This window comes from Phocoena sinus, chromosome 8, assembly GCF_008692025.1.
Source record: "Phocoena sinus isolate mPhoSin1 chromosome 8, mPhoSin1.pri, whole genome shotgun sequence".
NCBI lineage: Eukaryota > Metazoa > Chordata > Mammalia > Artiodactyla > Phocoenidae > Phocoena > Phocoena sinus.
The window spans coordinates 71,080,151-71,097,493 of record NC_045770.1 but is presented as its reverse complement, the minus strand read 5'-3'; the positions used below and the strand labels follow the sequence as shown (position 1 = coordinate 71,097,493).

Sequence of the window (17,343 nt, the reverse complement as noted above, 5' to 3'; positions counted from 1 at the left end):
CCTGTTCCTAATGTCCATGCTGGGCACAGCGGGCAGTAGGGGTTCCAGCATCAGCTGAGACCTCTGTTCTGGGACCTGACTGCCACTGCCTCCTGGGAAAAGGGTCAGTCTTTCTCTCTGTACAGCAGCTCCTAGACTTCTCCTTTCCCTCTTAACAGAGATGCTGGGTTTGGTGGTGGCTGTTACTGTGTTCCTCAGCCCCAGCTCTAGCAGGGAGCCTCTTCCTGGGATGGGCAGCTGGAGAAAGTACCCAGTTTAAGAGAGAGGTGCTCTGAAGTGCTCTGAATCACAGAAGATCAAGAGGAGAAACAATAAAGACCCTGGCAGTCTCTGCAGTCTTGATTTGTAAAATACAAAATTCCTCCCTAGGGTTTGTACTATCTCTGGTGAAGAGAAAAAGAGGCTAGTTATTCCAGGTCTATGTCCCCTGCGTCTCCAGGTGAGGGGAGAGAGAATGATGAGGAATTAGTTGAGGCGTATGGTTTGTGGCACTTTCTCTGCCCACTTGGGTTCAAACTCAGTCTCTGCTGTTTGCTAGCTTTGTGTTTGTGGGCCTCTCTGCCTCTCCGAGTCTGTTTCTTTGCCTGTTAAACAGGGATAAGGGTACCTCTCTTCACCCCTTCCCCCCAGTAGGATAATTGTGAGGATTATACAAGACGTTTGTAAAGGATTGAACACAGTGCTTGTTAATTGGCAGGTTTTTTTTTTTTAATTAAAGGTAACTAGAGGATCCTTGGAGCAGCAGCTGAGAGGGTTGTTTTATTTTACAGAAGATGAGAATGTCAGAAATGTCATTTTGTGCCCACCCCAGAGGCCATACCTGGGCTCCTAGGGTCAGATATGAGAACTGTCCTGGAAGAGTTTCTTCTGACCTTCACATTAAGTCTGTTTTCCAGTCACAAATTATTCAAAGAGGCCTTGGAGACCTGTGAATCCCTGACTGCAGGCACAGAGTATAATTGAGCTGGAAAGGTAGCAGCCTCAAACTCTTGCTAATGCAGCCGTCTCTGGTCCAGCCATGATTGTGGATTGTGGATTGTTAGTCCCAAGAACAACCCGACACCTGGCACTTTTTTATCTCTGTAACTCTGGACGAGTCCTTTTGTCTCTTTGAACCGGTGTTCTGTGAGAGTAATAAAGCCTGCCTCTTATGATTAAATGGAATGGTGCATGCAAAACTGTAATGCAGTAATGTAATGCAGCTTACTATGTACCAGACACTGTTCTAAGTGCTTTCATATATTATCTCATTTAATTCTCAAAACAATTTATGGTGCAGTTAATTATTGCCCGCATTTTATTGACGAGGAAGTTGACTATTAGGAATTGTTACTGTTGCGTGGTTGACCCCCTGTGGAGATCATGCGTCTGAAGATCTCTGCCTCCCAGAGTAAGAATAAACTGAAGTTTCTGCAAGTACATTTGCATACTGCCTTTCTTCCATCCACCTATTCTAACATCTCCAGCTAGCTTTGGATATGTTTGTAAAATGAGTAAAAGAGGTCCTTATTGGTCATTTTGGTTTTTCGGTGCCCCTCTCTTGTCCCCTCCGCCTTTCATCCATAGGCTCTGTGGGGCTTATAGACACAGCACCTTCTTGGCTGTTACTTTTAAGTGTCGTTTGTGTGGGACTGTAACCCTCTTGGGCTCACTCACTTAGTGGTACCTTTTAAGAACGAGGTTGCTAGTGGATCAAAGATAGTTGATATTAGGATAGTAATGCAAGATATATAGAAAGGATTGTACATCAGCTTGCCTTAATGCTGGGCCACACTTAGGTACTGAAGATCAGTTGTATCTCCTTCTGACTTGAGTGTAATTCATGTAAATAAACTAAATGTTTGTGGATATATATAAAAAAAAAAGAAATAAAGAGGTTGCTAGCTTGATTTGACTTTAGGCAGAGGAAATGTTTGGTTTAGAGCCAACCATTAGGCTTGGAGTTTTCAAGGTGCCATCTTTCTTTCTAATGGTTCTGGTTAGCTATTTTGAATCCTTCCCTCTGCTCCAAACCAGCTGCCAGTGAGCACCCAGGTGTGAAGTTTTAAATGTGTTAGGGGAAAAAAAAAGGGAAGAAAGAAACAAACACCCTGTGAAAATAAGGACTCATGGCTGGTGGTGTTTCAAACACGGGTGGTGCTCATTAACAGAGAGTTATGATCACAGCCTCAAATTTATTCTCGTTACTTTTGTAGCACGTTTATATGATAAGAAAAAGGCTGCAGCTTCGTGGGTTATTCTTTCTTTTTATGACAGGAATAACATTTATGGGCGTATAACACAAATAAAGGAATAAAGGTCTGGTTAGGAATAAAAAGTGAAAAGCAACCGGTGGGACTCCGGGCATAGAAGATTCCAGAGTTCTCGTTAGCAGAGATTTTTCACAGCACGGACCTGGGTGCCTTAGTTCCCACAGCAGCCTGGTGATGTCATCAGAGGGGTAGTGTTCCTGTCATTTTACTGGAAAATGGAGTAACTTTTCTGAGGTCAGATAGCCAGATATGTAATGCTGGAGACTGGACCCCAGGTCTCTGAGTTTCTGAGTCAGAGGCAAGCAGTCTCATTTATCCTTGTAACAATTTTAATAATTTTTCTATTATGGACACATGATGGGAAATGTAGAATATTATAAAGGAAGATCGAAGCAGGGAATCATGGCCCAAGCATTGTGTTCATCTTGGTGAATTCTAAAGACTTTTGTTTTAGGGAGAAGGGAACGTTTGTCTTTGTCAGGGAAGAATTGCTTGTTATTTATACATCTCTGGGCATCTCCAGTTTCCTGTCTTGGAGCAGGCACTCTTTCTGTGAGCTTTGATTCCCTACAAATTCAGGCCAAGTTCTTTATTTTATGTGAAACACCGTGCTAGGCACGGTGGGGGAGAGAAAGGTGCACAAGGCATTCCTGCCCTTAGAGAGTTTATCATTAAGTGGGAGAGGCAGAAGTGTACTCCACCAATTAGTCCAGGTGTAATAGTAATAGCAAACAGCGACTGTATCCAGCTCTGTTCAGGTGCTTTAGACAAGTTATTCACATTTAATCCCCAGACAGCCTTGTGAAGGAGGTGTTACCCATTTTACAGTTGTAGAAAAACTATGAGGTTAAATGGCCTGCCTAAGGTGATAAAACTAACAGCCATCCAAGCTGACATTCAAATCCAGATTGTCCCATTTTAAGACCAAGGGCCCTCTCTTTTGAAAATCCCTTAAAAGAGAAGCACAAAGTCTGAGTCTTTCAAGATGAGGGAAGAGGTATGGCGTTTATCTCTTTGTCATTCTCTCTCATCTTTTTCTTCTGTCATCTTTTATGATAAATGATTCTAATGATTTTGAGTGGTATTCATTACCTTTTCGGAAGATTCCCTGCTTGGATTCTTTTGCTTATCTGGACCACTTGATAATAAATCTCATAACTTCAGAACTGGAGGAAATGGAAAGCTTGTCTAGATCATTCTCTTTCTTTTCTTACTTGGGGGAAACTGAGTCTCAGAGAAGGGACCTGACGTGGGCGTACCTAATAGTTGTTAGCGCAGTCAGGACCAGAACTCAGGTTTTTTCACCAGAGTTTCCCAGAATGTAACAGGATATGGGATAATACAGGGGTGAGTATTTTAAATTTTAATAGTTTTATACCTGAGTATATGATACTTCCGTGTGAAATATGACTGGAATATTGAGCTCATCATTTGGCAGCTACTGTTGCTTAGGATATGTCTAAAGTCTGTGCTGTCTGTTTAAAGGAAAAAGTGGACATACAGGTTCGACAGCGAGGTGGCAGAATCGTGGAGGCAGTGTGTGGGCAATGCGTGGATGACATTAGGGAAACAGCGTGGATACACCAAGTTGTACTCTCTGAGAGGATTTACTTGCCCTATCAACTTGATTCTTTGAGGAGCAGGAAGAAGGGGGCCAGACCCTAGTGGAAGCATATTACCTACTAGGTATTTTACCTGTCGGTCAGTATGAATGTGTTCATTGTGTGTATATTGTATATTGAGAAAGCTCCGAGAGGTTGATTAACAAGCCCATGGTCACACAGGGTAGACTGGAGAGTGAGAGTTCAGATCCCAGCTTGGGCTCCTTCCCTTGCCCCTCCTTGACACCTGCCACATTCCACAAGGTGGGTGCGTCCTGCACCCAGCCTGCCCTTGTCCAGGGTTCTGACACTGTCTTATTCAGGTACCAGGCTCAAGTGGAAATGAATGTGATTGGGTTGCTAGGTTGCTGTGGTAACCTGCTAATTTAAAGCTTGATTTTGATAGAATTTCAAAGAATGTACTGTATCTATAATATGTGTATTTATCAAATCTGACTCATGCTGGTAAGCGGTAAAATCCTTATCCTGCTGCCTTTTGGCTTCTGTACACATTATGATGACACCGCGTGGATTGTGAGCTCCAGGAAGACATAGACTGTGCCTGTCAGTCTATCTAAAGGGCAATTACCGAATGATTTTTGAGACTGACTCATTTATCCATATTTTCAGAGTTCAGAGAATCAACCAGTAGATTTTTACCTAGGGTGGAGGTGTGTGGGCTGCTTCCATGTTAGCTGAAGAAACTCAGAGTTGCATATGAAGAGAAGGCCTCCTTTGGGAGATTTTGGCTAGAACAGGGGCTTTGGGTCTCTCCTAAACCTGTCGAGAAGCTTCTACGTCTCAGTGGTTTAGGACCACATGGAGCATGGTTTCTTGCAGGAGGCAGTCAGTCACTGCCCATCTGTTATGCACTAAGAGCTGTGATAGTGAGGTGGGCTGAAAGATGTCTCCCTCCCCGAAAGGTGTCCATGTTCTGATCCCCGGAACCTGTCAGTGTTACCTTATGTGGTAAAAGGGATTTTGCAGGTGTAATTAAGTGAGGAATGGGGAGATTATGCTGGATTATCTGGGTGAGCCCAGTGTAATCAGAGGAATCCTTATAGGAGGGTCAGAGTGAAAAGAAGGAAATGTGATGACTACAGTAGAGGTTGGAGTGATGCAGGCCTGTGAGGAACGAATGTAGAAGCTGAAAAAGGCAACGAATGGGTTCTCCAGAAGGAATGCAGCCCTGGTGACACTTTGATTTTAGCCCAGTGAAACTGATTTTGGACTTCTGACCTTCACAACTGTAAGATGGTCAATGTGTGTTGTTCTAAGCTGCTAAATTTGTGGTAATTTGTTACACCACAAATATAATACAAACTGATACCAGATGGGTACTGAAGATCAAACAATGAACATAGCACAGTCCTGGCCTGCCTTCAGTGGTTCTCAGTCCAGTGGGGGAGACAGGCAAGTACAGAGCCCATTTTGATAACAGTGATAAGTATCCTGTTAGGGCTGTAAGTTCAGGAATCTGTGGGAGATAAGGGAATTCAGCCTGGGGAAAAACTTCTTGGATGAGCTGACCTCAGAGGTAACACTGAAGGAGAGATGGAGTTAGGGGATGAAGGAGGCCGGGAAGAGCTTTTATGGAGAAAGAAGAGCATATTCATGGTCATCTCAATAAGATCTGAAAACTAGATGGAGGCGACTGGCCAGGCCTTCCAAGGCAGAAAGCTGGTTTAAATCGGTGCAGGTCCTCACGGCCCTGTTTTCAGACTAAAGCTTTGTACAGTGGGAACTAAGATGGAAAAGTCCTGGTGCTACGCCTTCAGTGTTGTGTGATGATAGACCTAACACCATCTTGGTCACCTGCTAGGTCTTTCACATATATTTTCCCATTTAATCCACGCAACAACTGTGAGAGGTAGGGACTATTATTTTCTTCATGTTGTGACTGAGGAAAATTGAGGTTAAGTAATGGGCCCAAGACCACATAACTTGTAAGTAGTGGGGCTGAGATTCGAATCCAGGCCTTCAGGCCTTCGAGCCCTCGTCCTTAGTATTCTCCTCTGTGGTAGGAAGATCCCTGGGTCAGCAATCAGAGGAGCTGAGATCTAGTGCTAGCTGTGCTTCTTACTAGATTTAGGTCAATCTACTCTTCAACCTCAGTATTTCCATCTGTAAAAGGGGATAAGAGGCCTGCCTGCTTCAGAGATGTTGTGAGCCTAAAGGAGATGCTGAAGGAATGTGTTTTTGCTGTGAACTCCTCTCCTCTCCCCAGAGTTTCAGACACCTCCAGAAAGGTCCTTGTTTGTTAGTGAGCCCTATCTTGCAGTACTGGTCATCCTTAAGGGTAATGAGGCAGGTTGGGGAATTTGGCCACAGTGGATCATTGACGTGTACACATGGGGCTAGAGTGTTTGCATCTGTGGGTGGTGGTAGAGATAGAAAGTGGGCAAGAGACAGGGAGTGGCCTGTCTCAGGGTACTGAGAGTGGGAACGTAAGTCTGGAAGGAAGAAGTATAGTCTGCATTGTGTTCCCTGTAAAGATGCCAACGCTAGAGGTGACTGAGGGGGAAACTTTCCTGACTTGGAAGTTGGGCGAGCAGCATGTAGTGATTTGAGGCAAGTTGATGTGAGTTCTGGAGCCTCAGTCTCTTCATGTGTGAAATAGAGCTAATGATTCCTACTTTGCAAAGCATGTGAAAGCATCCTGCCCAGTTCCTGGCCTATAGCGGACACTCAGTAAATAGGGACCATCTCTAAAGCTGGCAGCTTGAGACTTCTCAGGGTTAATCCAACAGATTCCAGTTCTTTGCAGAAATTCCACCTTTCTCCCTTGCCTTTCAGACTCACTTAGGCACATTGTAATTGGATGTGAACGGAGGTCTGGCCACAGAATGAGAGACCCATGACTCTTTGATGGGGAAGACCCTGTGCTTCCCAGTGAGAAATGGTGACAGGTGGTTTTCAGGTGGCTGCAGTGGGTCTGCTGGGCCATTTTGGAAGCGAGACTGTTCATCTTGCCAAGTACAGGATTGAGTGTCACTGTTTTGCTTTCTGGGAATAATGGCCGTGCAGATAAGGTAGATTTATGGCGCTGAGGTATTTCAAAGAATAGACTGTTCCTTTTTTTTTTTTTTGAATGTCTACATCTTCTGGTTATTAAGGTAGTGGTTATTTTAGAATATTTGGAAAGTATTTTTTAAAAATAAAAACATTTACTTCCACACCCAGAGATGATTACTGCTAACATTTTAGTGTATTTCCCTCCATTCTTTTTGAAATGAACATATACTTTTTTCGCAAGATACAGAGTTGAATATGCTTTATTCACCTCACATTATATCATGTGCATTTCCCAGATTATTACATATTCCTTAGAAACATCTTAATTTGCTGCATAATAGCCTGTTGGGTACATGTACCGTAATTTTCTTAATCATCCCCCATTCAGAGGTTGGGCATTTAGATTGCAACTACTGAAATAACATAAATACGTATTTTCCCCTAAAATATGTAAAAATATTTGACTATGGTTGGTTTTTTTTTTTTTTAAACTATCTTCTTAGTTTCCTAGAACTGGAAATTCCTAGACCAAAGAATGAGTACATTTAAAAGTGCCTATTGGGCTTCCCTGGTGGCGCAGTGGTTGAGAGTCCGCCTGCCGATGCAGGGGACGCGGGTTCGTGCCCTGGTCCGGGAGGATCCCACATGCCGCGGAGCGGCTGGGCCCGTGAGCCATGGCCGCTGAGCCTGAGCGTCCTGAGCCTGTGCTCCGCAGCGGGAGAGGCCACAACAGTGAGAGGCCTGCGTACCGCAAAAAAAAAAAAAAAAAAAAAAAAAAAAAAGTGCCTATTGGTGGGGATTATCGGACTGTTCTGTTTACCTTATATTTAAAGCAAAAACGTTATGGCGTGTCAGGCGGCTGTGGGCCAGCTGGATGAGGTCCCTGCTTCTGACCATTGTGCACAGGAGGCTGCCTCCTCACCGCTCACTCGCTTCCTGGCAGACAGTACAATCAGCCCCTTGTAGCTCCCCAGTGAAATTTAAGTAATCGGTCAGCTTCTCCAGTGCTTCCCTCTCTGTCAGGAAGTTCATCTGTGAATCTAACCTAAATCTCACCTGCTGCATTTAAAATCCTCACCTGCTGCTGACTCCCCTCAGTGGGAGTGGAGCGAAGTGGAGCGGATCTGTGCACCTTCTGCAGGCAGCCCACTCGCCTCTCTCCCCACTGCCTGACCACCGCGGCTCCGGCCACCAGCCTTATGTTACCCTGGAGGAAACTTGAAGGTCTCTGGCTACTGCTGTCACGACTAGGAGGGCGGTCCCTGCATCGAGTTGCCGCCGATAACACCAGGTAGGGTTTCCAAACCTGAGAATGCCCGTGGCGTGGAGGCCAGCATCCCGGCCTCTCCCGTGCCCTCTGCAGAGCTCGTGGGGGCAATTAGCATTCAGAGTGGTGCTCTCCTATTGACACTGCGGGTCTATCAGATTCATTCTCTGGGAAAAAAAAAATGTGGCTAAAGCAGGGATTAATTGTGTTTCAGTCCCAAGTGCATTGGCCAAGTGGTAACTGCAGTGAAGGAGTTCAGCTAGGCGGGGAGGGGCATTTGAGTGCATTCTGGTGATGAGGGAGCCCACTGTCAGTGTGGAAAGGGAAGGGTCCCACCCTGGGCCTCCCACCTTTGGCATCAAGTAGCTGCTGTGCCCTCCACCTGAAGAGCCTCGGCTACCTTTCTTAGCCAGAGTCCTTTGTTGAGAGCTGACAGCTTTCTTATGGGGCAGTAGGATGTTAATTTGGAAGGGAAATGAATATAGCTGCAACTTCATGGGCAGCAAGAGGCCCCTTGTGTCCCTCGCTTAGGCCTTTTAGAGCTGGCTGGCAATAGGCCAGCAGAGTGGACCAAGTCGTACAGGAAACAGACTGGGGATTGAGTCCTGCAGCACCTGTGGGAGTATCTGAGCATGGCTGGAGCCTGAAGTGTCCCTGGGGCCCGGCCCAGGCTGGCTGACCTTCTCCAGCTCCTTGCCGTCCCTTCCATGTCAGCACCAGGAGATCCTGCCTCAGTATGAACTGCTTGATGTTCCAGCTTTACCTCCTCAGAAGGTCTGCACTCTTAAGACGAGATGCTTTGTTTCCGGTTTGCTGTTCCTTCCTTCAGTGCCTGGTACAATGCTACTGCTTGATTGAAATGAAAGAAGCATTTATGAGGCAAAACCCAGTGGTGTTAGGCACTCAGTAAAAAAGCTAGTTCTCTGCTCTTCAGCCCCCATTGAAAATCCCATGTCAGATGGTTTTTCTTCCTTTTGAAGAGGGGGAGCGTTTTTCCCCGCCTCACCTTATTGTTATCCCTTGTGCACTTTGGAGCTGAATATTGCTGGTACTTTTACCTTGACAAGTTGGAGCCCGGTGTCCCCACTGTGAGGCCTTAGCCCAGTGAATGCCATCCCTGGCTGCCTGTCAGAATCCCTTGGAGAGCTTTTTAAAAATACTGATGCCTGGGACCCAATGCCAGAGATTCTGATTTATTTAGTCTCAGCTGGGGCTCTGGCACCATCTTTTTTTTTTTTTTTTTAACGTCTTTATTGTAGTATAATTGCTTTACAATGGTGTGTTAGTTTCTGCTGTATAACAAATGTATAACAAATGTATATGTATAACATATGTATATGTATACATATACATATGTCCCCATATCTCTTCCCTCTTGCATCTCCCTCCCTCCCAATCCCACCCCTCTAGGTGGTCACAAAGCACCGAGCTGATCTCCCTGTGCTATGCAGCTGCTTCCCACTAGCTATCTATTTTACATTTGGTAGTGTATATATGTCCATGCCACTCTCTCACTTCGTCCCAGCTTACCCTTCCCCCTCCCCGTATCCTCAAGTCCATTCTCTAGTAGGTCTGTGTCTTTATTCCCGTCTTGCCCCTAGGTTCTTCGTGACCTTTTTTTTTTTTTTAGATTCCATATATATGTGTTAGCGGACGATATTTGTTTTTCTCCTTCTGACTTACTTCATTCTGTATGACAGACTCTAGGTCCATCCACCTCACTACAAATAACAAAATTTCGTTTCTTTTTATGGCTGAGTAATATTCCATTGTATATATGTGCCACATCTTCTTTATCCATTCATCTGTTCATGGACATTTAGGGTGCTTCCATCTCCTGGCTGTTGTAAATAGAGCTGCAGTGAACATTTTGGTACATGACTCTTTCTGAATTATGGTTTTCTCGGGTATATGCCCAGTAGTGGGATTGCTGGGTCGTATGATAGTTCTATTTTTAGTTTTTTAAGGAACCTCCATACTGTTCTCCATAGTGGCTGTATCAATTTACATTCCCACCAACAGTGCAAGAGGGTTCCCTTTTCTCCACACCCTCTCCAGCATTTATTCTTTGTAGATTTTTTGATGATGGCCGTTCTGACCGATGTGAGATGATATCTCATTGTAGTTTTGATTTGCATTTCTTTAATGATTAATGATGTTGAACATTCCTTCATGTGTTTGTTGGTAATCTGTATATCTTTGGAGAAACGTCTATTTAGGTCTTCTGCCCATTTTTGGATTGGGTTGTTTGTTTTTTTGATATTGAGCTGCTTGTAAATTTTGGAGATTAATCCTTTGTCAGTTGCTTCATTTGCAAATACTTTCTCCCATTCTGAGGGTTGTCTTTTGGTCTTGTTTATGGTTTCCTTTGCTGTGCAAAAGCTTTGAAGTTTCATTAGGTCCCATTTGTTTATTTTTGTTTTTATTTCCATTTCTCTAGGAGGTGGGTCAAAAAGGATCTTGCTGTGATTTATGTCATAGAGTGTTCTGCCTATGTTTTCCTCTAAGAGTTTGATAGTGTCTGGCCTTACATTTAGGTCTTTAATCCATTTTGAGTTTATTTTCGTGTATGGTGTTAGAGAGTGTTCTAATTTCATTCTTTTACATGTAGCTGTCCCGTTTTCCCAGCACCACTTATTGAAGAGGCTGTCTTTTCTCCAGTGTATATTCTTGCCTCCTTTATCAAAGATAAGGTGACCATATGTGTGTGGGTTTATCTCTGGGCTTTCTATCCTGTTGCATTGATCTATATTTCTGTTTTTGTGGCACCATCATTTTAAAAAACATTCCACAGGTGATTCTAGTGTTCAGTAATTTTCCCAGAATAAGGAGTAAGATGTTCATTCCTGCTCTGTCCTGTCAGCAGTTTTGCTTTATGGACAGATGTGTTAGAAGCCTGTGATGTCTGCAGCAGCAGGCTGCTCACATCCTTTATGGAAGCAGAAAGGATAAAATGATAAACGAGAGGATTGTGACAGGCTTTCGTGGGTGGTATTGGCTTGATGGGAAGCCCCTATGTATGTACCTAGCATCCCTTTCTGTTACCAAGATGTGCTCTGGCTGTCAGTCTGCCTAGTAATTAAGCAGGGGACCTGGGCAGGAGGAGGATGTTTTAGTTAAGGTGGACGATAAAAAGGAACAAACAGGCAATGAGCCTGTTTATATTCGGTTCATTAGCCAGGGCCTGGATTCACCTTCTTCTCAAACGTTTGGAACATGGGGCAAATGGGATGGATGGGGAACAGGGCCGTGAGTGAATGGCAGAGGATGGCGTTCAGTTTCAGGCTAGAGGACAGAGAGGTCAAAGCAGTGGGTTCCTGCAGTGAACGTTCAACCCTTCATGGCTCTCTGTTACCCATTGCGGGCTGGGATCCCTAAGGCCTCACTTATGCTAATTTCCTTTTGAATGTTGTAGATACCTCTTCCTAGAGGAGATAACAGGAGACCGAGTTATTGCCATGAGTGAATGAGCCCCTTCACTAAGGGTATTTGGGTTTGCCTGTAGGTTCCTTTACGTGATTCGGGGATGGTTATGCCCCTGTTGACTAATGCATTTGACTTGATGTCTTAAGTCCTATACCTTCCCTTACCCTCTTTGGGGTGTTTGTGGTTGGGGCTTTGTTCCATGAGCATCCTCTCAGATTGAGGGGCTGCTTTTGTGGTTTCAGCTGCTTCTTGGCTTCTGTCTCATGGTTTGGCCATTTCCAGGCCCTCTCAGCCTTAGAGAAGTTGGAGCTCCCTTAAGAGAGCCCCGTGTAGTTTTACCAGAGGTGAGGTGGCCTCTAGATTAACCCCTGGGGTGCTGATGGCACTGTTCCTCAAACTTACAAATCCTGCTTAGAAAAAGCTACACACATTTTATTGATTTATTTTTAGTTTTCTCATGCTATTCAAACTGCAGTTTTGCTAGCTGTCTATAACAGATTCCCCTGGGGTGCCTGTTAAAAATGCAGAATCTCTGGGACTAGAACCTAGGAATTTGCATTTTAGCTAGAATCCCAGGCCATTATCAGGTACAGGAATGTTTGAGAATCACTTTGTTTAAAAAAAAAAATAAAGGGCTTCCCTGATGGTGCAGTGGTTGAGAATCTGCCTGCCAATGCAGGGGACACGGGTTCGAGCCCTGGTCTGGGAAGATCCCCCATGCCACGGAGCAGCTAGGCCTGTGAGCCACAACTACTGAGCCTGTGCGTCTGGAGCTTGTGTGCTCCGCAACAAGAGAGGCCGCGACAGTGAGAGGCCCACGCACCGCAATGAAGAGTGGCCCCCGCTTGCCGCAACTAGAGAAAGCCCACGCACAGAAATGAAGACCCAACACAGCCAAAAAAAAAAAAAAAAAAAAGTCACCTCCTTTGTTTTACAGGGGAAATATGACACAGAGTGGTTAAGTGACTTGCCCAGGATCACTCAGTGAATTCGGGCTGGAGCCAAGCTGGAAGAACCTAAGCCAAGTCCAGAATGTTAACATCACCTCATAGTTGTATAGACCTTTGTTCTTTGAAATCGTAGCCCATCTTTCTGCCCCTCTAGTTTGCTAAGATGGAAAGTGTCATCCATCGTCTGTTTTGAACCAGATTACTTTTTGCTGTGGGGAGCTGTCCTGTGCATTGTAGGATTTTTTAGCAGCATTTCTTGCTTCTACCCCCTGGATTCCAGTAGCATCCCGCAGTTGTGATAATCAAAAATGTCTCCAGGCATTACCAAATGTCCTTGGGGGGCAAAATCACCCCAGGTGAGAACCACAGCTTTAGCTGCAAAAGCTGTGTGTCAGGGATGTTCCCTAAAAGTATCCTACAGCATTTATTTTTATACCTAGGGATTCACTTTTAAAATTTGCATAGCTGGCTTCTACCCGACTTGGCTACTGTGCTGGATTGCACACATTAATGAAGTCACGCTGAATATAAGCTCTTTCCTCCTCTGTTTTGGCCTGCAGAGGAAAGACATAAATAAGCTTGGAAGGACCACTGAATTTGGACTCTGGTCTGTGGTTTGCCTGCCAGCCCTGCATGTCCTAATAGCTGTGGGATGTTGGGGAAAGTCGCTTGCCTTCTTGAGCCCCTTTCCTCATCTGATTATGATAGAAATAAATGTTTGTTTTGAATGAGAATTAAGTGACACCTTGAATGTGGAAGTGTTTATAAAACATTATTCATATATTAAGTGGCGATGATAAGATTCAGGTCTAATTACCAGCACTTGAGGTTTTCTCAAATTCAAGAGTGCGGAACTCAGCACAGCAATCAATTCTAGACTTGTATTTGGCCAAGTATGTTACCCTTGTCGTGTTTCTGCCCATAAAGTTAATCTTCCCCCTCTCACTTTAAATTTAATCTCCTTCTTCTTACTGGCCGTTGCGATACCTCTTTTGGGTCATTGTCTCTGCAAGATTGGTTGTTAGTTTATTACCTGTGACTGGCAAGAGCCGGGTTCTTTTTATGGTAAGGTTTCAGAAGGGCCGTCAAATAGTTTATGAAAATCAAAACCAGTGTCACCTTCCTTTCCCTCATGGCCAGCACCCAGGGAAATCCATAGTAATTGGTACATGAGGCCTGAATGCAGGTGGTGAAGCCAGCATCAGTCTGTAAAGAGTTGCATGCAAATGAACTTGGAGATTAAAGGTCTCTGAGCTGTTGGCACAGCAAAGCTCGGCTAGTCCAGCACTTTATTTTGCAGACAAGGAAACTGATTCCAGAGAGGGAACATGTCTGAGGTATCACAGGGGCAGAGTAAGATCGTGGTCCAGGCTTTCCAGGTGCCGGCCAAGGCTCTCGGCACATGGTCACGCGTGTCCAGGCTGCCGATTGGACGGTGTGGGGGGAGCAGGCCCCACGCCGTATCCAGGGCACTGTGGCTGCCCTCTGTTTTACTTCAGATATTGCCTGATAGGTCTTGTGAAATCATCTCTTTTAGCTCAGTAGCTTATGGGTGGAACTTCACCAGAATTCAACACAGTACACAGCATGATTTCTGCTGATTCTTACAGCAAGACATCTTGAGGGGAAGAGGCACCAGTTTCACTGTGAACATATTGAAGACGAAGAAGACTGAGAAACTGAAGCCCCCCTTGTTTCTTCAGCCACTTCGAACACCATCCCTTGGCTATACATATTCTCCCACTATGATGTGATCCTATATCGTCATCACTGCTGATATTGTTAGTGTTATTAATACTTGCTGCTGTTTATTGAGTGTCTACTGTATGCCAGTGCATATGAAGTGTTTACCACAATGCACATCTCAGTTGATCCACCCAAAAACTCTACTGAGAGGGTACTATAACTGTCTCTGTTTATAAATGGGAAACAGATTAAGGAACTTACTCAAGCTCACAGAGTGGGAGAGTGGGCTGAGATTCAAACCCTTCCAACTGATGAAGCCTGAATAGGCTCCTTCCTGATCTGTAGTTCCTGACTCCCTTGGGGGCAGTTACTGTGAACCCCACCAGCCCACTCCTCCTCTCTAGCCAGCGTCGAGGCCTTCGAGGACCGGCTTCAGATGGTCAGTTTGAACCTCTAGAGCTGTCCTGACTGGGTGGCTCTCCACCTGCGCCCCGAGCATTCCCTCTCAGCCTGTGCCAAGAGTCTGAATGAGAAGAGCTGTCCCTGACTCAGGAACCTAGAGGCCAGCTGGCAAGGGAGGCACAACCTTTAGAGACTAAGGCCTGGATTTTGGTTGGATGGATCCCTTAACCTTCTGGAGCCTCATCTCCCTTGGCTATAAAGTGGAGGCAATTCCTGTCTCACAATTTCCTTTTTTTTTTTTTTGAGAGTGTTAGACACTTCATATTGAAAGTGTTTATAAACTCTGGGTTTAGGTGGGATTGTGAGACTAATGATTTCTCAGCACCTGGTGCATCACCATCGTGATTCCAGAGGAGAGGAGAGTGGGAGCCTGGGGGAGAATGTTCAAGGGAATGAAATACAGGGACACTTTGGGGAAGAAGAAGCAAGCTGATGTCCATTTGCCAGCTGTTTTAAAGGCCTTCTCACCCAGCCTTCCTCCTTCATGCAGTGCCAGTGCACCCTGTGTGGATGTGTTTCTGCTTCCCTACCTGCTCTGGAGGAAGTGATCACAGGCACTGTTGGAGGACTAGGGGTTCCTATAGGTCCCCCTGCAGATACTCGCCACAGGGCCCACCCTGCTTTTCCCTGGGGCAAAGAGGGCTGCCTGGGGGGCGGACTTGGGTTATTTAAAGGGAAATTGCTAATAGATACTTTGGATTATGGTGACCTAGAGGAAAGCAGAAAATTAAAAAAATTTTTTTTCATCATGAAGGTAGTATAACTATATTACCTCAAAAATTGGATAATAGAGAAGAGGGTAAAGAGCGCTCATATTCATTTCACCGTAATGTATTTCTTCTGGATTTTTGCGGGGAGGTGGAGGAATAATAATTTTCATTTATTTTAATAGGTATACGTAACATGGCACACATTTGACAGGGTACAAAGCAGTGAAAAATAAGTCTTTATAGAACATGTCTTTAGTCATTTCATACATATGATTTTTTTGGGGGGGGAGGGGAGGGGCGTGCTGTGTGGCATGTGGGATCTTAGTTCCTCGACTAGGGATCGATCCTGTGACCCCTGCGTTGGGAGCACGGAGTCTTAACTACTGGACTGCCAGGGGAGTCCCCATACATATGATTTTGACTCTTTCAGTCAACATTACTTGATCTTCACATGTCTAAATGTCTTATTCTTCCCCATTTTAAAAATTCTGCAAGCAATATGTGCAAAAATATACTTAAAATTTTTTATTCTTATGTAAGTGGACAGCAAAATACCAAATTATAACAGTGGTGACATGTCACAGGTGACTTTTATTTTTATTTATTAAAAAATTTTTTTTAAATTTATTTTATTGAAGTATAGTTGATTTACATTGCTGTGTTAATTTCTGCTGTGCAGCAAAGTGATTCAGTTATATATATATATATATATGCACATTCTTTTTCATATTCTTTTCCATTATTCTTATCATAGGATATTGAATATAGTTCCCTGTGCTATACAATAGGACCTTGTTATTTATCCATTCTATATATAATAGTTTGCGTCTGCTAATCCCAAACTCCTTATCCATCCCTCCCCCACCCACCTTCTCCCTTGGCAACCACAAGTCTGTTCTCTATGTCTGTGAGTCTGTTTCTGTTTCATAGATAAGTTCATTTATGTCGTATAAGTGATATCATATGGTATTTGTCTTTCTCTTTCTGACTTCACTTATTATGATAATCTCTAGGTCCATCTATGTTGCTGAAAATGGCATTATTTCATTCTTTTTATGGCCAAGTAATATTCCATTGTATATATGTACCACATCTTCTTTATCCATTCATCTGTCAATGGACATTTAGGTTGTTTCTATGTCTTGGCTATTGCAAATAGAGCTGCTGTGAACATAGGGGTGCGTGTATCTTTTTGAATTATAGTTTTGTCTGGATATATTTATTTTTATTTTTTATGCTTTTATTTCTAAATTTTCTACAATGAGCAGGAATATTCAGAGAAGTATGCTGAGTAGATATTGTCCGTAATCTTAGAATTAATATTTTGACCTGTTAATATTTATTGACTATTTAGTCTTTGCATTTTATAAACATAGTTGAAATTATATTTTATATTGTTGTGGGTCCTACTTGGTTTTCATTTAACATAAGCATTTATGAAGCTTAGATTCTTCATAACGTTGCTTTTAATAACCATAGAATATTTTATCAAGTAGAAACACTTTTATTTAATCATTCCCTTATGATTGGACAGTTAGGTAACTTCCAGTTTTCACTGTTAAAATAATGCCAGGATGAACAACTAAGTAAATACAACATCTGGAAGTGTCAACCCTGAAAAAATCAGTCCAGAGATTAGAGGAATTCTATTCCCAATGGATGGGTATGCATGGAAATTCCCTGGCAGTCCAGTGCTTAGGACTCCATGCTCTCACTGCCGAAAACCTGGGTTTGATCCCTGGTCGGGGAACTAAAATCCCACAAGCCTCATGGCATGGCCAAAAGTGGGAAGGAAAAAAAAAAAAGTAAGACGGTGAATTTTATATTATGTGTACTTAACCACAGTAAAAAAAAAATGGGAAAAAACATTCATCATCCAATGGATGGGTACGCAGCAGGCACACAGCAGTCGCTTGTGCTTAGTGAATGAGGGGACATGAGTGAAGGAGTGTTCTGTAAATGATTTCAATAAAT

At 43.9% G+C, this 17,343-nt stretch overlaps 1 protein-coding gene across 15 annotated transcripts in view; it reads left to right on the top strand.

Moving 5' to 3' along the window:
• Nucleotides 1-17,343, top strand: part of PLEKHA7 (pleckstrin homology domain containing A7) — a 213,581-nt gene that overhangs the window by 80,126 nt on the left and 116,112 nt on the right. The window contains exon 1 of one of the 15 annotated variants that reach the window (XM_032639741.1): nt 8,141-8,159. The exons of the other annotated variants lie outside the window; for them this stretch is intronic. The gene's annotated coding sequence lies outside the window, so the exon portion shown is untranslated. Of the gene's footprint in view, nt 1-8,140; nt 8,160-17,343 lie in introns of those variants that run through there. 15 annotated transcript variants of the gene reach the window in all.